Source organism: Ambystoma mexicanum, chromosome 7p (assembly GCF_040938575.1).
Source record: "Ambystoma mexicanum isolate Mex_15411 chromosome 7p, UKY_AmexF1_1, whole genome shotgun sequence".
Lineage (NCBI taxonomy): Eukaryota > Metazoa > Chordata > Amphibia > Caudata > Ambystomatidae > Ambystoma > Ambystoma mexicanum.
This window is the reverse complement of record NC_090939.1, coordinates 115,061,790-115,086,227: the sequence shown is the minus strand read 5'-3', so window position 1 is coordinate 115,086,227 and position 24,438 is coordinate 115,061,790. Positions and strand designations below refer to the sequence as shown.

The following is a 24,438-nucleotide window of genomic DNA, read 5'->3' as shown; positions in this document are numbered from 1 at the left end:
AGTGGGACAGGGAGATAGGCCACCATTTTAGTTGCAGCGTTCGCCGCAGTGTTCCCTAATGAAACTTCGTCAGTGCTACTGGTGTGGGTGGCACATTTAACGACTGCCACCAAAGAGGGTTGTGACAGTGCGGAAATCAGTGTATCTAGTAGTGCAGCGTGTTATACTGGGGAACCGTCTGCACTGCAGAAACTTCTTCTTTTCCTCTGTGAAAACCAGGCATGCACTGTTGTAGTGACATATGACGAGTCAGAATAAATAGTCACGGTACTTCCTTGTGATGCATGTAGTGCCACGGTAAGTGCCACAAGCTCTGGCGCTTCTGCTGAATAGTGCATTGGTAATCTCTTCATCACTAGTGTATCAGTCTCCTCCTTCGAGGCTGTGAGAAACCAAAGGGTGTCTCACTGCTCAATGACTTGGGAACTGTCATCCATGTGGCCAGGACACGGCTATCGCGTTTGGATCTAGTTCCTGGTGGTGGACGAGTGCGGGAGGGTCACATGAATGAGAGGTCCCTGGGGAGTGGAAGTGGGGCACCCGGAGAGAGACGCTGTATCCCCTTTCACATTTCCCTATAAACCCTCCATGTTCCATGTACTATCTAGGAACTTTACTTCCCCCGGTTTCCTACACCCACTCTGCTGCACAGACAAAGTGCTTCCCTTTACCAGTACCCTTTTCCGGACCTATGTAGTCTGAGTCGCGATACCAGTGTTACTGGCATAGCCAGGGACCCACCGTGCCCGGCCACTCCGTTGCCAGTATCAGCGTTGACATGCGGCAGCCGTACCAATGATACTGGCATGGCGTAAGTAAGCAAAAAAAGGGGGTGAACCACAAGCTGCCTCCTGCTCCTGTTTCTCTTGCGACTAATAATAGTCAGATCCCAGCAAAGCAGATACCTAAGGAGGCTGACTGCCTGACTGCTATCACCCCAAACCAATCCACTTCACATAAGAAACCGCCCTGTTGCTTATCCAAAAAATCTATTTTATTCAAAAAAGATATATATATATATATATATATATATATATATATATATATATATATATATATATATATATATATATATATATAATTACTCTGGTTGCCTATACACATTAATTCATGCATATATACAAAACATATAAACAAACCAATCTACATAGTACACAATAGCATTCATTCTGGGTTAGTTAATTTTTAGCCTATGATATTCTACCATAACGTTTTTCATACCCATGGATCTGTTTTTATAGGAGGTCATATAGATGTATGAGCCTCACTTTCGGAGCGGTGTCTTACCACAATGTACCTGGATGACAAAAAACGGAATCACATAATGTCTTGTTGCCTGGAATAAACTCAACTAAGGTTATTTAAAATGGTCACACCTCACAGTCGTGTTTGTTACGTTTTCTGAGAGTTCTATAATGTCTCTGTGTTCCTTCACTGTCTTTTCTTTTGGTACCTTGCACCGTCCCCGTAGGGAGCTTGTTGATTATTACCCTCCTATTCACTAAAAGTGAAACAATGGATAAACAAGAGTGATGTGGACGCACTGAGTTTCGGCCTATAAAAGTGAGACAGTCCACATCCATGCAGTTTTCTTCACTTTTTGTTGAAGCAGGCCTTCGTCAGGACAGAAAAAGTTTTTGTACGAGTATTAATCTTCTAACCCCATATTTGTAATCTACAATTAAAAAGAGAAAGGGCAACGATATTAAAAAGTGGTCTGTGTGCTTTAAATCACTAGAGACTGTGGGTATTGATGCGGATCGTGAATCACTAACCTGATTAGATGAACCAAACAGGGACAGGTAACCAAATGGAATGCATCAAGAAGTACGCATGTTGAAAAAATGCCTGTAGGTAGAAATCACAGGAAAATGCCATTTTAAATACAGCATTGAAAATAGATGTGTGCATAGTCTGCGCTATTGCATCTGTAGTTTTGATTTAGCAAAAATGAATGAAGAAAGGACAAGTAACAGTGTCCCTACCTTAATACAGAAGAATAAATCTGCCTCTGTATGTGCTGATGGAGCCAGGGAGCTCCTCATCTGACAATCTTGATATGCAATGTTAGCTGAAAAAAACAGATACAACACCGTGAGGAATTCTCTATGTGACTGCCACAGACACAATTTGATGCATAGACACTGGGACTATTTATCTGATAAAGCAATAGTCCTGATGTGGATAGCGAAATGGACGTGTGTGTTGGGAGAGCTTAAAAGGCCCTAGTTGTAATGCCGCCAATACCTTTGTGTCGCAATACGAGAACCGGTTAAGAATTTGCAACATTGGAGAAAACCATCTGACTATGACTGTCATTTGAGGTATAGCCACCATATGCTAACCAAAATGGACAGCAGAGTACATAGTCCCTGTATCCATAAAGAAACAGACACCCTCAGTTACTTCAGGGGCTGCTGTACGATTATCAAGCAGTGATTTGCTGCGGATCTACCGGCTGCAATGTGCCTGATTAAAGGTTAAAAGAGGGGGGAGAAAGAGAGGAGTTCTTACCTAGACGCGCTGGGACAAGGATCTATCCTGTTGTTCCTTCAAGCCCGCGGCATCCGTGTTTTTCGCCGTGTGATTATGGCTTTTCCGGCTATGTGCGAGTTCAAACACAAAGCCACATGATGACAGATTTAATGGACATAGAGATGGGACTCACTCGCAGTCCTCATCTGGCACGTACCAGGAGTCATGAACATAATAGACGGACTGTGTGAATCGATCTCGTACTCCATGGTTCAGGGAGGCAGCATGTCAACAAATGTTCATGCTTGCCAACGCCAGTGGTTAATGTCACGTCGCGTGGATAGCGCATTCTAATTGTAAGACTTCCACAATCAGTGTGTGTTGTATGAGGACTAGATGGACTTTCAGGTGTCAGTATTAACTACACTTTATGTGCATACTTGGTATTGAATCTCATACTCTGTGTTATATAGACAGTGATATTCGTGCCAGTCAACAAATGAATGTCGTACAGATCATTTTGCATGGATTACACATTCTAGTTACAAACATTCCATACTCTATGTATGTCATATACCCCAACTCGGTAGGCTCTTAGGTAACACAATTTTAACTGAAATCTATAAGCATATAGACTATTCAGAAACACTTTTTGTTGTTGTAACCATTCACAGATCACTAGAGTGTTATGGCACGAGCAACCTCTTATAATGTGTGCACATTAGAAGTTTTGGAAATTACATAGACATTGATGTGGCACCATATTTGTTATTCCCGATGGACAAAAAGTCTATATTATACAGCATGCTAATATAATCTGATGTATGCTCATCCATCTGACCTCCTGCTATACATATACAATAAAGTGACACATTTAATGCAAAACAATGTTCATATTATTCCAAATTAGTAGACTTGGAGACAATGTTAACAGACCCTCTTGTCTATCAACGGGTGGACTGTGGAGATGGTGTTTGTTCAAGAACGAAAAGGTTGAAAAGATGTTCTTTACAAAACAAGGCTCCATTCAATATTGGTATTTAGACCTTTTTTTAACACTGTCTACTTTTTTAATCCATTTTTGTTGAAGTCTCCTGAGGGCCAGATCTCTATCCCCCCACGTGTCTTTGCCTGTACCGTTTGGATCACAAACCATCTGATGTCCAAATGTGTATGTTTCTTGGTCTGAAAATGTTCAACAAGGGGCTTATCAGCTACCTTCTGTTTTACACGGGAGCGATGCTTGCAAATGCGCTGTCCTACCTCTCTCTTAGTCTTCCCTATATATACCAAATCGCAAGGACATTTTATGCCATAAATTGCCCAGGTAGTTTTACAGTTGGTGAATTCTGTGAATACCAGTTTGACCTGGTTCAAAAACACGCTCTTCATGGTCACAGTTAGCGAACAGACAGGGCACTATCCGCATTTAAAATGCCCGATCACTGGGGGAAGGGCCCACAGAGTGGATTGGTTGTCTTTCTTTTTTTACATTTTCTTCAGAAGTGTGGTCCAACATTTGTCTCGGGTTTCTTGTTTTTTTTAATGCAAACCTTTGGATTTCGTAACTGAAAATCTGGAGTGGATATTAGCGACCAATGTTTCAGAATTGTCTTTTTTAAGGCGTTACTGATCGGGCTGTATGTGGTTACACAGTTCATCTTTTCTTCTATTACTTTCATTTGTTTTGTCAAGGTTACTTCTCGTGGAGTATTCCTAGCCCGCTTTTTTGCATGTTTAATTGACTTTTGTGGGTAACCCGGCTCCAAGAGTCTTCAGGTCATCAGCATGTTCTTCAAATTTTTCCTTGGTGGAGCAATTTCTTCTTATGCGCAGAAACTGACCGTATGGCAAATTGGTCTTCAAATTACTTGGGTGATAGCTACCGAAATGAAGTAGCGTGTTCTTGTCCGTTGCTTTACGGTAAAGTGTAGTTTCTACCTGACCTTGAGCATTCTTTTGGATCATAAGATCTAAAAAAGGTAACTCCTGCTTGTTTGCTGTCATAGTAAATCAGAGATATGGATCTTGTGTGTTGATCCATAATTTGAAAGCTTCAAGTTCTTCCAGTGTACCCGCCATATGGTGAACACATCGTCGATATACTGATGCCAATTCATCATCTGATGCCTGAAAGGGTTGATGTCATTATTGATGTATTTTATTTCAAAAGCATCCATATATAAGTTTGCAATATCCGGTGCGAATGTCGCACCTATGCTGGTACCATGTATTTGCTGAAATAACTTATCTTCGAAAATGAAGACATTTTCCGTGAGGGCCAGTCTAATGATTTCCAAAATGAAGGCAGTCGGTGGTTGGATTGGGTCTTTTCTCTAGATATTCGCTAAGGACCTCGAGGCTGGCTGCTTGTGATATGCTAGTATATAGCACCTCTACATCGAAGCTGACAAGGATATCTTCGCTGTTCGATGTTATATTGTCAAGGATGTTAATCATTTCCATGGTGTCCTGAACGTATGACGTCATCTTTATGACAAAAGGTCTGAGAAACACATCAGCATATTGTGATAAAGGTTCAAGGATAGACCCAATGGCTAATAGAATGGGCCTACCAGGTGGTGTCTTGCTATCTTTATGCACCTTGGGGAGGATGTAGAAAGCAGCCAGAGGTGGATGGATTTTATTCAAGAATCTTTTTTCATGTTCATCTATACATCCTTCTAACGCTGCAAAGGTGGTCAGGCTGTTAATTTGCTCTTTGAGCCTCTGAGTTGGATCAACCGCTAAAGGTTTATAATGTTGGCGGTTGGACAGTAGGTTCATCACTTCGGTGCGGTATTCATCTTTTCCCCAGAGCACAATACTCCCACCCTTATCAGCAGGTTTTATTAGGAAATCAATATTGGAATCTAGATTCTTAATTGCTTTCCGTTTTTCTTGGGTCAGATTATCTCTGGTATAGTATTTTGTCTTGATGTTTCTTACTTTGCATAGGACTTTATTTTCAAATGCTTGTAATTCCGGGCTGATGGTGCCCGGGTGTGGGGGGTAGTGGAGTGAAGGTGGATGGAGGTTTAAGTCCTGTTTCACTGTCCTCGCTTATACCCTGGTTTTCTTGTCCGTCCTTATCTCGAAAAAATAATATGAGCCTCATTGTTCTGAAGAAACGTCTCAGTTCCATTTTTGTCTCACAATCATCTGCCACTTTCATCGGTATGAAACTTAATCCTTTGGAAAGTACCTGTTCTTCTGTGGCAGTCAATTGATGTCTAGTGAGATTGAAAATGGGGGTTACCATGTCTCGTCTTGTGGGTCGCTCAACTGACGGGTGCGCATCCCATAGTCTGTTTGGGATCTTGGTCTTCTTGTGCGCCCTCAACGCCCCCCCCCCGTCCACGAAAAAAACATTGCGGGGGGTGCATTTGGTGCATTGGAGGTCGATGGTGTAGGGTCTCGACCTTGTTCGGATTCACTTCAACTCGTTGTATTGGAGGTATCGGAGAAGGTCACAAAATTCTTTCTTTGACCCCCATACCGGTTTGGAAATCTTTGTGCTGCATTTTTATTTTGATCTCGATAGAAATCACTGTTTAGATACGGGTATGTCCGTTCTTCCTTGTAGGTTTCAATGTCTTTTTTTCAGTTTCCATACCTTTTTATTCATATTGAATTATTTTCTCTCATAATAATTTCACATCTTTTGTTATCAGATCTTCAGCAAGCTTTTTCTCCATTGTTTCTAACTCTTCAGTGTGTTTCTTTGTTTCCTCCTCCGCAGTTTCAATGACTAAGATGTCCAGTCCCTACTGCAGCGGTTTCCCACACCGCTGAAATTCAACTTGAACTTGGCATTATCAATGAACACCCTTGAGATGTTCTGTACTTGAAGTCCCTCCTGAATCACACCTGCCTTTAAGTATTCAAGCATTAGCTTCCCATGTAATTCCGTGCGTACCAATTTTTTCTTTTTTTGTATGATCGCCTCTGCGTCAGTTTCGCCTGTTTCTTCTCCTGTCGCGTCAGGGTCATTCCTGAGCATTGAAGGTAACTTCATGAGGCGTTCAAAATGCTCATCTGAGAAAGAGATTATATTTTTCTCCATTTTTTATTTTCACTTGATTTCACTGGGTTATTACTTGAACTCAGTGCTGTGCATGTGTGTTACTGCTAATGTGTGTAGAAATCACACTGTTATCGCCTGTAGAGATTGGACCTAACAACCGTGGGTTGTCAAAACATGTGTATAATTAGGTCGTACCTTGTGATTTTATATTTCCGAGGGGCCTGGGGTCTATAAGGTACTTGTCAATGAACAAAAAAAGGGGGTGAACCACAAGCTTCCTCCTGCTCCTGTTTCTCTTGCAACTAATAATAGTCAGATCCATATAGACCACAGTCCCCTCGGAAATATAAAATAACAAGGTACGACCTATTTCTACACATGGCGTAAGTAAGTCCACATTAAGAGGTGCATGGACACGCAACCACTGGCAAGTACATGCCGGTAATAACGGGCGCAATGATGCTGGAAACACTGGCATCACAGAGCAGGCGTTAAGAGGAGACTGATGTGTAGAAACCTGCCACAGGTGCTCACAATCAGCACTGGTTGAGCTAATGGTCTGTGGCACAGCACAAAAGGACCACACCCACACCCCTTCCAAATCCACAACGCTACCATTAGCACTAGCAGTACTGGAGCTGGAGGACATGCCTGCAGAGGCAGAGGACGCAGTGAAGGCGCATGAGGAGGAGGGCCATCATGGCCCAGCAGATACCCAATGTGCAGCCGGTTGTACCCCGCAGGCAGCCACCAATCCCTCACCTAAGAACCACCCCATTCAATCTCACCCCCGCTCAGATCCACACCCTGTGTCGGCTGGACAGGGACACCCTCACCACTACAGTGGACCTGATACATGATAACCTGGTGAGCCTAATAAATATCCGGATGTTAGGGAGAATTCTCCTTCTAGGGCTAGTTTCCTCACCTAGTGAGTCCCCCAGCAGCTTTGCTGGATTTCTGGAGTTTATTTTTTCCACCTGGTAAGAGTGTACATCCTTTTTCCACTCTTACATGTGTTTTGGCCTATGTGTTTTTACTCATTGTGTGATCGTGGGCACTGGAGCACACCACTCCAGGTGCCCCTGTTCTTGTATGGGTTACACCGCACCCTCAGTGTAGTAACCCTGGGTTGTCTTTAAGACTTCCCTCTGACTCCTTTTTGCTGGGGCTGACTACTGTCCCCCAGAGAAAGGTGCCATTTACTTTACATAGTCATTTTTACCACAGACCCTGTACACCCCATCTTACATGGAGTACTGGAAAGGGCTAATCTGTACCCCTTTTCTGTCTGTACCTCCCTGAGCATTGTTTCGCTCTTTTAACATTTAGACTTGGCTGGTGGCAGTGGTATCTACCCTAACTTTTCTACCGCGATTATATTACATAAACGTGGTACTGTTCTTGGCTATTATAGTAGCCTCGAACATAAACCTGCTTGACCAAATCGTCTTTCTTTTGGCTCTGGTTGGGTTTGTTCGCCATTTCTTTTTGTTAAAGTCCTTCTTGTGTTTTACTTTGCACGGCAAACTAGGTTCGCCCTCTTTGTTCACTGTCTTTTGCCGGGCATCTGCAGAGAAGCCCTCCTCAAGGCGCCTGGGTGTCTAGGTGGGCTGAATGTGAGGGAGGGGTGTAGTCACTCCCTGCACAGGTATCCTAGGAAACCCAAGTCGCACTTTGCCATGATTGGCTGAGGTGGTTGTCCCGGCTGGACAACCCCCCCTGCTGTGTGAGTTGACAGCCAGGCTGTGTGAATGGGGGTTTTGCGCATAAAAGGCAGGTCTCTTGGGCTAGAAGTCAGAGTCGCCTCTGGAACTACAAGGAACCGAAGAGAAGCGGAGAGAACGAAGGCTGCTGCAACATCCCTGTCCCGGTGAAGCCCTGCTGCAGTCCTGAGCTATCTACCCTTCGACGACTAAGAGGAGATCCAGTCCGGAGTCTTCTTCCCTTGAGCCAGGTGGGGATATCCAGCTCATCTTCTTCAGCCAGAGATCTCTGCCGTGGTCGAAATCGCTGCACACTGCTGTAGTTGTCCGGATAGCCACCTGCCGAGTCTCTCCTGTTTTTACAGAGCAACCTTTTATTCATATCGCTGCTGCCGGCTTCATCCCTGTGTTGTGCAGACCCCCTTCAGACGTCCTCCTTCCCAACGAAGCTCCAGGAAACGTGGATCTGCGGGAAACCAACAGGAACAACTGCCAGGGCACCAGCTGCATTGTTGAAATAAGGTACTGTGCTCTACTCGAGAAAACGGGGTGAATCCCTTTTCTTCATCCTCAAGTCTCGTCCTTGTCTTCCCTCCTTCTTCTAACTTTGGCTTCTGAACATTGACAATATCAAAGTACTTCTTGGGCTACGTTGAATTGTGAACTGTCTAACGGTGGGATCTTCGGCAACAGGTCTGCGGTGCCACTTAACCCTGGCTCCGACCCTTTGACTTTTGAGCTCCTGTTTCTGAGTGTTTCTCGATGCTGTCTGCCTAACATAAATATTGCCTGTGATTTTTGCCTCCAACTTCTTCTGGGTATCTCAGGTGCTAAGTGTGCTTTTGCCCCAGTAGCATTTCATGTCACGGATACGCGTTTATTGAGTAGACCGATCTGTCAAAAAGTGATCTCAACCGTATCCTCGGTATCGTGTTTTGTCCATAACACCGGTTCATTCCAACACAGGGTACTTACCTTGAGACATACTGTACAAAGTGAATTGGTTAGTTGTAGTATATTTAACGTGTGGTTTTGTTTAAAGTTTAATAGAGGTGTTGTGTTTATAACTGATGGTCTAAAAATAAATGTGCTTACATTTTTTACCTGAAACCTTGAGTCAGTGTTTGCTTTAGCCACAGTAATTGTGGTCCCTTTGTGTAATCTCTGGTACTGCTCATATACCCTTGAGATTTGCCTGGCTGCTCTGCTACTGCTACCACTATAACTTAGTAGTACAGGCTTATACCAAAGGTAAACTTGTATTGCCACCTGTGGTCTTAATTGTGTGTAGTGGTCCCTAAGGGCACTGCACAGGATTCTGCCTAACACCGGACAACCCCCCCCCCTTGCTGAAGGTAGTGTCTGTGCTACACTTCATTGCCACAAGCACTTATCAGCACACAGTGGGGCAGCTGCATGGAATCTCCCAACTCTGTTTCTCCTGTGTGCTCTCCCAGGTGCAAGATGCACTCCTGTCCCACATACGCGACCACATCAGTTTACCACGGACTGCGGAGGAGGCGAATTCAACAAAAATAGCATTCCATGCACTTGCAGGCATGCCTAATGTAATAGGTGCGGACGACTGCACACATGTGGAGCTGGTTGTCCAGCATGTTGTGGAGGCAGTGTACCACAACAGGAAGCTCTACCATTCCCTCAACGTACAGATGGTGTGCGATGCCTGCAAAATAATCACACATTTCTGCGCAATTTTCCCTGGCTCCACACATGACTCCATGGTGCTGCACACTCCACGATGCCCTGCTACATGGCATGACACGCTGGACATCGTACCTGGCTGCTGGGTGAGTCTAACCACAAAGCCATGGGGAGTGTTGAATTGGTGTGTTTGGGCCTGCAGAAAACGCAAACCACGTGTACCAGAATGCCCCACACATTAGTGACAATGAATGACATTCAAAAACACAGTAAAGTAAATACACAAGTCATGATGGTCAGCCAGAGATAAAACTATCTGCTGCACTGAAAAGAATTGTGACTGCACACACATTTCACAGGTACATCGCTGGTCAGTACACTTGTCATTTCTCCTTAAGGGACACCCTCAAGTAGAATGCGTTTAGTCCAATTTGCTAAATGCAACAATCCTTGACTACCACCAGTACATGATTGAGACCCTGCGGCCTCGCCCAATTTAGCTTCGATCATCCATGCAAACACCCACCCAGCCGTAATGTTATTACATAACCCTTTACCCCTCACACATACTATCAATCGATATGTGACCTCGTCATGTGTTTTACGATGTAGATGGATGTGTACATGAAGTCTTGTAGATGTAGACTGCATACCGTGAATACCACTAAATAACACATTTAGATCATGTGAATGTCTAAACTCCCACTGTATAGGCACAGTCCGCTTTCATTGGTAACACATTAATGACATTTACATCCATTTGTGTCAGCTATACGGGATTAGTCAGAGGGCAGGTTGACAGTGAATGGTCCATGTGACAGCTACTGCACAAAACCCACCACCCACATGCATCTGGCTTAGGTTCCCCTAGATGTACGTAGGAAATAACCTATGCCATGTAAAGTAATGATTCCCTGTGCATGGTAGTCTCAAATGAACACTGGACTGACCAAAGAAATAACATGTACCCTTCCCCTTGCTCCCGTGCAGGTGATGCCGGAAATTCCCTGATGGCATTGCTCATGACCCCCATCAGGCAACCCCACAACAGGCACAAACGGGCGTACAACCGTGCACATGTACGCACTCGCTGCACCATCAAGCAGACGTTTGGCCTGTTGAATGCCAGGTTCTGCTGCATCAGCAGATCTGGGGAGCCCACATTTACAGCCCAGAGAAGGTGGGCAAAATTGTGCTGGTATGTGCCATGTTGCACAACATGTGCATCCGGTGCAACGTCCCTCTGCCCCCTGACATGGACATGCTGCCACCAGAGGCTGAGGACAAGGATGATGAGGATGGGGATAGTGCACAGCGCCACAATGGCAATGATGGACGTACCACACGGCAAGAATGAATTCAACACTACTTCTGATGAACTATTACAGACACGGCACTGGGCATGGATCACACTGGGCACTGGACACTGTACATGAATGAATGCACTCACACTGAATAAGCAATGCTCAATCATGTTTCTTTGAAACACCAGGTGTATTGTGACATGAATAACTATGTACAAATGTGATTGTCATTGCCTACCACTGCACTCCCGTACTGCTGACCCAACAACCCCTCCCCAACTATCCCCACCCATCCTCCCAAACTACTTCCTCCCCACACGCACAAGAACCGTGACCTATTTACTACCCTTTTAGTAGGAGGGGGTGTCCCTGTGCCGTGCGATTGAGCCGATGAGAACGACACACAGGGCTGCTTTGCATAGAACTCGAGGGTGTTGTGCTCGAGGATGGGGCCAGTGGCGTGGTGATGTGGCGTTGTTCGGCAATTGCCCGAACCAACACGTTGATTGACTCCACCAGGGATGAGATGGTACCATTGCCCTCCCTCACACGCCTCGCCAGGTGGTACACCCCCTCCGTGGCTCTGCCCAGCATTCGTGCAGTGTTCCATGTGGTGTCCTGCATCATCTGCGCATGAGTTGTGCCTCAGCAAGGTATTGCTGCCCAATTGGGTGCATTGCCTGCTGCCGTTCCTCCATCCTGGTGAGGCGCCCCTCAATGTCACGTACATTAAGTAGTCGAGGTTGTGGTATGGGTGGGGGGCTCTGAGGGCCCATGGGACTGAATTCAGCACCATCCCCATAGCTAGGGTCGCTGTGTATGTCATGCACACTTCCCTCCACAGTGCTGTCGGCTCCAGACCCTCCCCTCCACAGTGCTGTCGGCTACAGACCCTTGTGGTAGTAGTGCTGGCGGGGCTGCTTGGCAGCGTGTCTCTTCCAATGGTGGGGCTGCTTGGCAGCAGGTGTCTACTGTTGGCGGGGCTGCTTGGCAGTAGGTGTTTCGTGTTTGCGGGGCTGCTTGGCAGCAGGTGTCTCCCGCTTGCGGAGCTGCTTGGCAGCAGGTGTCTCTTGCTGGAGGCGCTGCTTGGTAGCAGGTGTCTCCTGCTGGCAGGGGGCTGGGCCAAAGGTGTTATTACACGCTCCGGACTGGTGGCGGATGTGCTGGGTACCTGGCTCGGTGTGCTGGTTTCCATGTGGTAGGGCCGTTCCCTGGTACCCCTGGATGTGGTTGCCTCTTCCCCGTCATTGTCAGATGTTGTGCCTGTAGGGGACAGAGAGGCAGGGCATCAGTGATGGGTATGGATACATCAGACATACATCAATGCTAGTACTTTCAGATTCATGTGTATTACACATGCATGTGTGGGGGATGCAGTTTGGGTGCATGTTTGGTTTGCGGCCATGGTGTGCGCTGTATCTGTTGAGTGGGGTAGTGGTGTTTACCGGTTTGTGTGTTATGGCCATGCCACTCAAGCTGTGTGACATGTTGTGTTTGATTGTGAAACGAATGTGTTTCACTTGTGACAGCTGCCTGTGGCTGTTGCCGCGTTGATGGTGATTCAGCGTGATGGAACATGGTGGGTGTGACACGTTTGCCACATGTGTCATTGAAGTGTGCATCTAGTATTGACATGGCTTTGGGCATGTGATAGCACGGTGGTGACGACAGCAGTTGGGCATTGTCTGGGTGATGTGTGACTGTGCATGCATATGCTACTTGTGTGGCCGATACAGTGTCAGTGGTGTTTGTTTTCGGGTGGTAGGTAAGTACATTGTGCATGTGTGCAACAAGGTTGACGATGGGTGGAATGGCAGCAGGGATAAGGTTTTACAAACTTGACATATTGACCTAGCCATTTGCATTGGGCCTACAAGGTGTGTGATGTGACCTTGGGCTTACAGGGACTCACCGGCATCATCAGATGTCACATCTCCCACCTCTGCCTCTCCAACCCCCTCTATCGCCTCCATGTGCAGGATGGTACTGCATGTTTCCTCCCACGCCTGCAGTTTGATGGGGGATGGTGGTCCCCCTCCTATGGTATGCCCTGGCTGTGCTGTGCGGCAAGGAGGTTGCAGACACAGAGACGTAGGCCGTCCCACTTCTTCTTACAGTCTCTTACAGTCTGGGGTGTTGTCCCCACCGTCAAAACTTTACGGGCAACCTCCTCTCATATTGCCTTCTTACGGATTTGCGTTTGGTGCCGCAGATCGGTGCAAAACACTTCATGTGAGTGCTCAAACAGGATGTCGGCAAGCATGTTGAGTTCAGGTTCACTGAACCTTGGCTTGCGACGACGGACTGCAGGTTGCCTTGCAGACATGTCTATTGGTGTTGGTAGCTGCTCCGTTTTTAACTCCCACTCCTGTGCAATGGATTGTGTTTTTGTAATGGCCGCCAGTGCATTTTCTGTTCCGGCGATGACGTTATTCCCGGTACCAGTAATACCGGCAAAGGTAACACCGGTGTCCTCGGAGTCAGAGTCACCGAGGATGCCGGTATAGGGGGTTTTTGGGCCGGAATGCGCGTGCACGCTGACTCGGAATCTACCGTTGACTCCGGTAGCAGTGCTACACGGACACGATAGCACCGGCATGCCGGTAATTTTGTTTTTATACCGGCAAACTCGTAATGAGGCCCCAAATCATCTTAGAAGCTGGCTACATGTAGTGAATAGACTACAGGTGCAGCTGCCATTGTATAGAAGCTGGACATCGGTGTCATAAATTTAGTGAGCCCGGACCCATGGAGAGAAAGGCCGAGAACTTTGTTGCAGCAAAAATTAGCTGAGATTGTGGATACAAATGGCGAGGCTGTTTGGCCTGGTGTCAAGGTGAAAGCAGTCAAGGCCAGTTATCTATTCTCAAAGGCGGTGAACGTGAGAAGCTGAATCATCCCTTGTTAAGGTGCAAAGAAAGAACATCATGCTTGCCAAGTTTTATTAATTTAAGACATTTAAATGCTGAAGAATGGTCCAAATCATGGTCTCCTGTCACGTGAGCCATGGATGGAAATAGAGTTCAGCTTGGAGTTCTAGAACAGTGATAGTGCGTGCTCGCACTCCCTTACACAGACAAGAATACTTTGCAAGGCCAAGTTCAAAGACAATCTTAATGTCAGAAGGCATGGGTGATGAAAGACGATGGGCTAATTGGGTGGGGAGGTAAAGTCAACTCCACCTCCTGGCACCTGGGTCTGAGCTCACGTGCTGCTAAGTGAACCGAATGTTCCAGACATGGCACGAGCATGCCAACCAATTGTAGAGGCCCATAAAACGAAGGGCCTTGTAGCTTAAGAACCAATGATATATTGTGTACTTAATAGTGTTGAAGATTACATGTTTTAGAGGTAGGCATGAGTTGTCTACCTATTAGTAGACATCCAATCATAATCCCACCTCTTACAGAAAGTATGCTTAGATGTTCCCCTTAAGCCTATCACAAATCTTCGTAGGTTTTTCTCATTTGCCACGTAGTGGGACGTCACATATGACACATTTTTAGTATATCAATGTGTTTTTATGTGATATTTATGAGAGCTTGAAGGAACATCTGTTGATGTCCGTTGTTTTAGACAATTGATATGAAAACAGTAAACTTTGCCATCTTCCTGAGTTGGTTTGATTATTTAGTGTTGGAGTTATTCTGCATCCCCATCCATTGGCTGCTCATTCAACTTTCGGTCTCTAAATACCTCCTATAGCTCCAACTCTCTGCAGATCAGACTTTTCTTCTAACAGAGAGTGGGGGGTAGCTCACTTTCTTCGGCAGGTGCTTTGCTCTTGGATGGCCTCCCTACCCCGCTCTGACTTTTGCCGGATCTCCTTAAGTTCTGGAAGCTTCTCAAGACCTTCTTTTTCTCCTGCTTCCCTATCCCCCTCTCATGCTAATCTCCCCTGCCGCTGTGACTGGTTGTTGCGACCCTTATGAGTCTTACTGCGGCCAAGCCCTCCTTCAATCAGTCTTCCCCTTCTCCCCTCACCAGCACCTGCCCTCGGGTACCCTTCCCTGACTAGCCTACTGAGTCTGGTCCCCCGACCTCGCACTAGTTGCCTCCTACCCCTTGCTCCCTGGGCACTTGCCCTCCAGGGCTCCCCTTAGATCTTACCCAGCTCCTCCTGCACTTCTCCCTCTCTCCCTATCCCAAACCCCTAATCTTCCCCCTCCCCTGCACTTCTTGTTACTGCACTTGCACAATCCGAATGCATACATGCCAACATTCTGTGACCAAAAATCTGTACAAATCTTAAAGGTTCAGAAATAGTACATAGCATACTGATGACATCACAGGAAATTATGTCACATCAATTTTACCCAATGAAAAGACAAATAAATACATCTAGGAATTGACAGTCACCGATTATCACGAGATGGCCAAGCAGTAGGGAGCTGAAACAAGAAATACCCACTGAAAGCTATAAATCCTTCTATGTCAGCAATGGCATGCTGTGGAGGAACGGTGTGAAAAGGCAATGAGGTGATAACACTTCTGTATACCGCAAGGGAACTAACTGCCGCAAGAGCTCCCGCAAATGTAGCTTGTAAGGCAAGCCCCAGAACAAAAATAATATAGAGAAAAATATATTGCAGTGTTATAAGACTGCTAACTTGCAACATGGGGCAGTTACGGGGGGCATCCCTGAGGCTCATGGAACTTTTCAACTGAAAAGGTTGAAAAGCCCTGATGCCGTCCCTGCACTTGACACATGAGCTTCTCGTTCCTCCCTTCCGGAATCCGTTCATTAGTTTAACTTCTTTTTGTGCAACAAATTTTTTTCACGTAATCTGTGGCCAGGCATACATCCATCAAATTAATGGACCTTTTAACACGTCCACCTTCTGAATGCTGGGCTCGCTGGGCCTGAGGCAGGTAGACTTGAAAATTGGTAGGATTGGACACTGAAATCTGTAGGCGGTAGGACTGCCTGAAAAGCAGTAGCCTACCTCCCAAATGGGTAGGGTTGGCAAGTATGTGAATGTCACAAGGCCTAGATGGACTGTTATTTTTGTTTTTCTTATCGGTCCCCCTCAGCCTTTTTGTCTCATAGAACCTGGAAAGCCTTTTTGCTCTAGAGGCGCTATACAAATGTTCAATAAAAAAGAAAACAAACTTAAACATTTAACCACAGAGTTGGTAAATTGGTTGAAAAACGGACATATGAAGTTTCCAGTTGGTGGAATCCCTCAGATGTCTGGAATTCCAGTCTGCTACTGTGTTGTGTAGCCCCGGAGAACTTTCTGCTTGAATTGCAATCTCCCTGTCCAGGCAGAAATGCCAGAAATATTTTGCTATTTCCACTAACATGTACAACCTCAGCCCCTCCCATCTTGTTGACATACCGAACTGCTGAGACGCCCATTCTTAACAGAATACAACTATCCACTCTGCCCTTTGTGTAGCTATTTAGCGCGAAGGAACCCAACAATAACTAGGCAGTTGAGTCCCCTCTCTAGCAGAGTCCATTTAATTTACCTCCCCTGGACAAGGAACCACAACGAACCTCCCAGCCTAGGAGACTGGCATCGGATTCAATGATCAGATCTGGAGTCAATGCAAAAAATTGACATGGAGTCATTCCAGGCCTGCATGTGGTTCAACCACCATAGTAACTCTTTTTTTGTTTCTTGAGAGAATGCGATCGGATCCTCATACGCCAACCCTTTTCTGATATGGAGAGCCTTCTCTGAAGAGCTCGATAATGAAGTGGCCCTGGAAAAATTACCTAGATTGATGCAGACAAAAGACTTATGATCCATGCTAGTTAGTATGCGCAAGGGAATTGTATAAGCTGCATGGACCTTCTTGATGTCTCTCTTGATGGCACTGATCTTGGACGGAGGTAACTAAATCAGTGCCTGAAACCTGGAGAATCTACTATTTCACATGACTGAATCTGAGATTTCTCCCAATTTAGGATATCGTAATCTGTAGATGATGAGCTGCTCTTTCCATGAACTGCGACACCAACAGGATATTGTCTAGGTAAATGATGAGTTGGATCCAACCAGCCATGAGAGCCATTACCACCGGCTTCATCACTTTGGTAAAGCACCAAGGGGCTGAAGACAGCCTGAACGGAATGGACGGGATACCAACTCCTATTTCTTGTTCCAGCTAGGTATGGTCAGATATGCACCCTTGAGCTGCAATTTCAACATCCAGTCCCATGGAATCAGAATATCTCTCAGAAGATGAATACCCTCAATCTTGAAATTATTGCATTGGAGGAATCCAATGAACTCTTTAAGACTGATGACAGGTCTTACTCCCTCTAAAATTTTTTAACCAGAAAAATATTGCCGGCGAATCTCAGGGAATTCAAGGGCACCTGCCTATTCCTGCTTTTTTTTATAGAAGGTTCTTAACCTCTAGGTGCACTAAGCGTGCACTCTCTGTGCTGAAATAAATTGGATGAGGGGGTTGTGTAGAACTGAATGTGAAAACCTTGTATGGTCTGAAATACCCAGGGATCGTGAATGATGGCGCACCAAGAATTCAAAAACCCAGCCAAGCTGCCCCCTATTTCTCGCCGGAGAAACTTGTGTGTTGGATATGGCAACAGGCATGCCTCACTGCTATGACCGTAACATCAAACAAAAGTACTTTATTGCTGGTTTGCAAACCATATAAACAAATAGCACCCTATCCGGCCACCGCCCAAAGTAACCCAACCCGCCTCCAGTTGGCCTTCCCCTTATATTCCCTACTGGTCTGGCCACTCACAATACTCATCACATCCATTTGACCGACCCCCAAGACATAACCATAATGTTCATTGTAAACATCTGCAACATGTCGTCTGCTTTCATTTCGTCTCCCGTTATCAGGTGTCCTCCGCTTCCAGGTCAGTCGATCTAGTCTGACGATATCTGGCATAGTCCTCCTCATGTGAAGGGCATGGGACCAACGCCTCTTTATGCTTTTAAGGTGGAGAATAAGTTTCTATTCTCCTGGCTGGTTTAGGCCAGCATAATCCAGGATGGAGGCTCAGGTGGCCTTCACCCAGTGCATCCGAGACATTGCCTAAAGCCAGTGAGTGGTGCTTTCCCTATCCATTGTCCAATATGATCAAAAGGAAAACAACAAACACTCAGGCACATATTTAATAAGAAATAACACTAAGGGTATCCACCACTATTCCCAGACTCCCATATCGTGGTTTATTATCCTTTATGGTCATAGTCGTCTTATTGCCTTTATGTCGCTACTACAACATGAATTGTATTCCCCTTCTCCGGGGATCATCAGCGTTCACAGTCCCCCCTTTTGTGCTTACCTCGCAACTAATGTGGCTGGTCTTTCTATACCCCCGTGCTACATGTCCCAATTCACCTGGTTTTCATTTGCACATGGAATTCTGTTCTAATCCCACCTACCTATGGCATACATGCCAACCCTCCCGATTTAGGCAGGAGACTCCTCATTTTTAGATAAAAAAGATTATTTTTTTCTTACTCCTACCTTAAATAATTAAAACCCCAATGCAAGCCTATGGGGAAATTCTGCTCCCGAAAGCAGGAGAAAGAATCTCCCTCATAGGTGGTTGAGAATGTTGGCATGTATGCTATGGTGCATTCCTGCATTTAGTTTGTGCAGGTAAACCATCTACCTTTACCACAGTGCTTTTACAATACATACAATCATCCTCATGTGTTTATAGAGTTTGTAACAATTTCCCCAGCTCCTTATGCAACATTTTGCTTTCTTTTTGCATTTCTAGCATGACAAAGGAGGGGCTTAGATTGTGGACAGGCTGAAGAGGAAGCGAGCGGGAGGGTTTATTTTGTATTACCACGGCTCCTGACTGGCAACAACACTGCGTACAACACCAGATTACCCCTGCCAATAGAAGAGAAAATGCTGTGAGACATACTGTGGTGGTAATGTAAGGTTGTCCAGACACTTCCTTATTTACTGCACATAAAACATCGCCCTCTATACATATTCTGGCTATTTGATGGGCCACCTATTGTACACCATCTCTAACACCTGCAAACTCTTGGTCACTTCTGTTGCATGCCTTACTGCTGCTTCTACTTCTAAATCCCTAAATCTCTGTCGCACCAGCTTTGGCCACACCCTCAAAAACCCAATATACACCTTTACTATCCTCCTCTCTGTAGCTGGCCAGAAAACAGTAAACTGCTTAGTACATGTAGGAATAGTGAAATGTACATCAGATTCTGGTGAAGTAATTCATTCTATGCATTGATTCTTTCCTCAAAACAACCTTCTCCCTACCAAACTGTATCCTGCTCCCTCACCTTCCCAGCACACTCTATTCCTACCAACACTACCTGAACCTCGCTTAATCTGCTCAAGCATTGCAACAGTGGGGGCTGTAAAGGCCATAACTCCCAATATGAAACAAGACTAAACCACAGATCAGGTGTCATCCCAGGGCAGAGATCAGGTATCTAGAGGCATTGTTTGATTTCCCAAACTTCATGGTGGGTCACCCATTCCCAGTTGCATCCTGTCCAATGTCCCAGCAATATCCTTCTGGCCAGCGCCCTAAATCCTTATATTGCCCCGTGTGCTATAAACGAATGCTCTTTATCTCTGCAGTACCAACCACTGTATTTCCAGAAATGTCTCCATGGCTATAGGCGTTCAGGTAGCCCAGAGTAATTATTCAACAACCATGGGCAGCTGTTGTTTTACACATCTCCTCTGATCAATATCAGTTGGGTGTTCAGATAATCTTGCACCTCTTTGCACACCATATCAAACTCCAAGTTTCGTCCTGCTTCCAGCGCCCCATCAGTCATTTTCTGCAGGGCCCGTTTGGTAAGCTGACTCAAGAACCCTACCACGTGGAGCTCACCGATCCATGCCTCAGTACCTGTCAGCACCGCTCCAGACAGAGCCCTGTTGCCTTCTAAAGTCGGTCAATTCAATCCTCTAAATGTGTGCCTTTATATACACACCCCAGGTTGAAAGCGCAGTATTCACACCAGTCCACATTTGATCTAATACTTTCCTTTTCTGTCAATCATCCGACAATGCCTCTTGTTGCTGAGCCAATCAAATTGCAGCCCTCCTGGGACAGTTAGGGTAATGGGTAGTCACCTAGGAAGCAGACAAAGGACAGTAAACAAAACAGTGGCCAAAGTTGCATTTAACACCATATATCTGTATCCGGCTCTATCCGGATTTGACACAGTATTATGAGACAACTGCTTGACAAATTGATGCTGAACTGGGTTTATGTTGCACAGTAATGGCATCCCGTCTGATTGGGTTTGCATCCACACTTAGCTTGGTATGGAGGTCTAAGTCAAACTAAGCCATGCAACTAGCAGAGGCTATGCATGTTTTGATTTGGTCAAAATCATCTTGGCACTTGCACCACCATAGAAAATTTTGCCTTTGCTTCGTCAGCAGGCATAAGGGTGTGCTGAGAGCGGCAACATCCTCTATGTACTGGGTACAATAACTTACCATATCAAGACACAACTGTAGTGTTGGCAATCTGGTGGAACATGGTGTTGAGTACAGGGTTTGCGCCTTGTTGGGATCAGGCTGAAACCTGTCCTTGGATAGATGTAACCAAAGAAATTCAATGTGTTCTTGTAGAATTCACATTTGTTTTCATTTAGCGTTGGGTTTGCATCTTCCAGCACAATGATAACTGGTATAAGGTTTGCACCATGCAACTCATTGGTGTTCCTCAAATTGAAATGTCATCCCTATTGTTAAGGCAATGAGTTATGTGCCGCATGACTTTGGGGATCCCCTGCTGGAAAATCTCAGCTGCTGATCATACCCCAACACTCGGGAGCCTGAAGAGTCCCCGAGGGGATTCAAAGGTTATGTACCTTGATGATAGATGAGGTTTTAACTGACCGTATGCTATCCTATAGTAAGATAAAGCTTTCCAAAATATGATGGCACCATGTAGAAGGTGCATCAAATCTGTCATTCTCTGGACATTATGTTGTTCCTTTTGTATTGCCTGATAATGGGTGTGCATGCCATCAGATATGTAAATGCACCCGTCTGAACCTGCCATGTGATGGGTGTTTTGGCAGGTTCTATGCTGTCTTGATCCAGAAAAACGTTTCCGTCTTCATCGTGGAATTGAATAGAAAAAGGAATTATGCTGTATTGTTGACCAACAGGTTCTGTATTTTATTTCAAAGTGAGGTTATTTTTCAGTTTTCCTGGTCATTGGAACAGAAAATGGAATAGTTTTATGATCATGTCTTTCTCACTGGTATGATGGAAAGTCTTGAAGCTGAGGATGCAACCAACTTCGATGTCTATTCCAAATACATATAGTTCCGTTTTCGCAAATCATATTTATAGGCACACATGACAAACAACATGCCCAGCATGGAAATGTAGAGGTGTACCAGAAAAATAAAGGTCTTTTTAAGACCGGCCTCAGCCTAGGAACTGAAGTATATTCCTTTTTGCCAGTTACACTTACGGTGGCTTCAATGTCTATAAGAAATGTAAGTGGGTCAGCATTTATTTGTAGTAATATAATAAGGCTGTGTTCATTTGTAGTCATGCTCCCTTGGGCTAATACATAGCCTTTTTGACATTCTGGGTCACTGCACAAGGTTTGTTTGGAGGGTCGGTAGGGGATCTTGCCTCGTCTACGCATGGTTCTACGATGAGGAGAGCGTCAGCCATGTTCTGGTAAGTGTCTGAGATGGTCAGGGGAGTATTTGTGTGTTCTTCTAAGTGTGAGTGTTGGACTTCTTGCAATCGACCTTTGTCATGTTCGGACTGGTAGGTCCATTTGTGTTCCCTACATACAGCATTGAGGTAATTTACTAGGCCACATGCCCCACGCTATTGTCTTATTGCTGTGTAAGTGCCTTCATGTGGGAAATTATAGCTGCAGATGTAGCATGTATATAGCAGTTCTGAGAGTATAGACCCAAATAAAACTACATGTAAATGTCCAATGTGTACAATCTACCCATCTAGACAGGTTGTATTCTTGCTAATCACGCTGTTAAAGGTGGCATTGACTGGGGAGTGTGTGATGAAGTGGTAATTCCGAAAGGCTAAAATAAGAATAAAATATTTGGAAAGCAAATGCCTTAGTATTATCCTATGGCGAAAGGTTTATGCTTAGTAAACGGGAAGGAGTTCCTTAGGTTCTTTTCTTTAATATGGACATCTCTGTGTTTGTTGCTAGGTTACCGCTGAGGACGGGGATTCAGATAACGCCCATTATGAATGGGTTTATTAGCTGAAGACAGGAGTTTGCGAGGAGTCCGGAGGGAGACTGGTGCGCCGTTGCGCACTGAATCTGTTTTATGTTAAAGTATGGTTCGTGAGTTGAATAACGTTAATTGTTGATGTACGACGCTCGACTGAGGATCGAGCCGAAGCGAGTGTTGCTTCCACAAAGTACGTCTGGCCCGCAACATCGCAGAAGGCAGAGTCGAGAAATCAGGACGGTGGCTTACCCTCAACCCCTGTAGAAGACAGAGTTGAGGTAGCTGAGTTTTGCTCAGCCGCAACGTCTGAGAAGGAAGAGGGTCGCTGGTGCCGAGTCAGCTGTTCTACGCAAGACAAAGCAGAGAGAGTGAGTAATGCCCATAAGGGGAGTGGAAGTCACACTAAAAGAAGAGAGGGGCGGTTACCTTTGAACGAATCGTATGTGTGTCATGCCCCAAAAGGAAGTGGAAACCACACCAGTAGAAGAGAAGGACAGTTACCTTCGAACCAATCATATGTGTGTCACGCCCCAAAGCAAAACAGACAGTTTCTAGTCGTACGGCTTACGATCTAGGAGCAATAATAATAAAAACTTTTATAAGCCGCCTTTACAAACAACGAACAAATGTTGATAAATGAGCGCATGATTCTTCTTCGCCAGCCCGTATCCGAATATACGGACATCAATGAGCTGAGTCTGGAAAACAGAAGCAGGCTTAATGAATGTAAAGACTGTGAGAGAAAAATACAATATTTATGTGTGTGGCATGCCTTGCAACGATGTGATCGAGACTAGTCTTAAAGGAACAGTGCCAGTAACTTTTATATATGGAACTCTTCTAAAGATCGAAGGTCCAAACGGGCGAAGGAACCTTAAAGAGACAGTAACCATCTTCCCTGAAAGAAAGATCAAAGAAACAAGAAACATCAGAACACTTACCTTAAGTTGCTGAAGCACTTGCATACGATCGGAGGGGCTCTTCAGCTACACGTATCCTTTACTCCTGTGAAAGAGAAAAGATTTTAAAGTTAATAAAGTTAGTTTGTTGAGAATTGGACATTGTCTCTGTTTTATCAATTTATACAGCAAAAGAAACGGTTACAGAGTGATGTAATTACTACAAGTTATTCCTCCCAAATGCAACGACATAACATAGTGGATCATTCTCCTGTAAAATGTTTAAAGATATGGATCCAAATAGAATTCTTCATTCATCCACAGGGGGGCCACTGCATTTGTGATATTGTGTGGTGATTGTCCCAAAAATACCTATAGACAGGTGATTTCATATTTGCCATTCTTATATTGGACTTGTTTTCCATCCATCTGTCTTTAGCTTTACTTATGGTCTTTCCTACGTTATATTTCCCACATGGGCAACGAAGTGCACAGAGAAGCCATGCAATTTAATTTTCTTGTCCGTGTTGGGGTGCCTAATATGGTTACTTTGTTTCTAGAAACGTAAGGTGTGAATCATTTTGGCTTTGTCCTCTTCCAGACCTGGTCTCTCTCCTGTGTATTTCTGTTCTTACGACAGATTTGTCGAGTATGTCTGTCTGTTGGATAACCACGATTACTGAACCTCTCAGACATGATGTCCTATTATCTTTGTAAGGTATCTGTACTGGAGACTATTCTTTTCAATCTCAGGAACTGACTGTATGGAAGGCTCTTTTTAAGTGCTTGGGGTGAAAGCTCTTGTAGTGTAATGCATTGTTCATGTCCGTGGGCTTCCTGTAAATGTTGGTGAGTAGTTCTCCTCCTCTGACATCTAAGAAATGTAAGCTCTGGTCTCCGATATGCTCATGCCGTCTGTCCATATATTGAAAGAACTCATCAAGTTCTAATCTGGTGCCTTTCCAAATTCCGAACACATCGTCTATATATCTTCTTCAAAAGATTATTCTGGATGACCACGGTTGTGTTTCCAAGATATGTTTCTTTTCAAAGAGAAACATGACAATGTTTGCATAGGTGTGTGCACTGAGCAACACATTGATATACCTGCTATTTGTATAACATTTGGCATTATATCTGAAATAGAAATTTTCGAAAATGGGATGTATCTTTAAAGGA

The 24,438-nt window shown here is 45.0% G+C and overlaps 1 long non-coding RNA gene across 1 annotated transcript in view; it reads left to right on the top strand.

Annotated features, from left to right (window-relative positions):
* Positions 1-23,419, top strand: part of LOC138526514 (uncharacterized) — a 48,511-nt gene extending 25,092 nt beyond the window's left edge. The window contains exon 3 of the long non-coding RNA XR_011283598.1: positions 22,336-23,419. This is a non-coding gene — a long non-coding RNA (uncharacterized lncRNA). The remainder of the gene's footprint in view (positions 1-22,335) is intronic.
* The last annotated feature ends 1,019 nt before the right edge of the window (positions 23,420-24,438 follow it).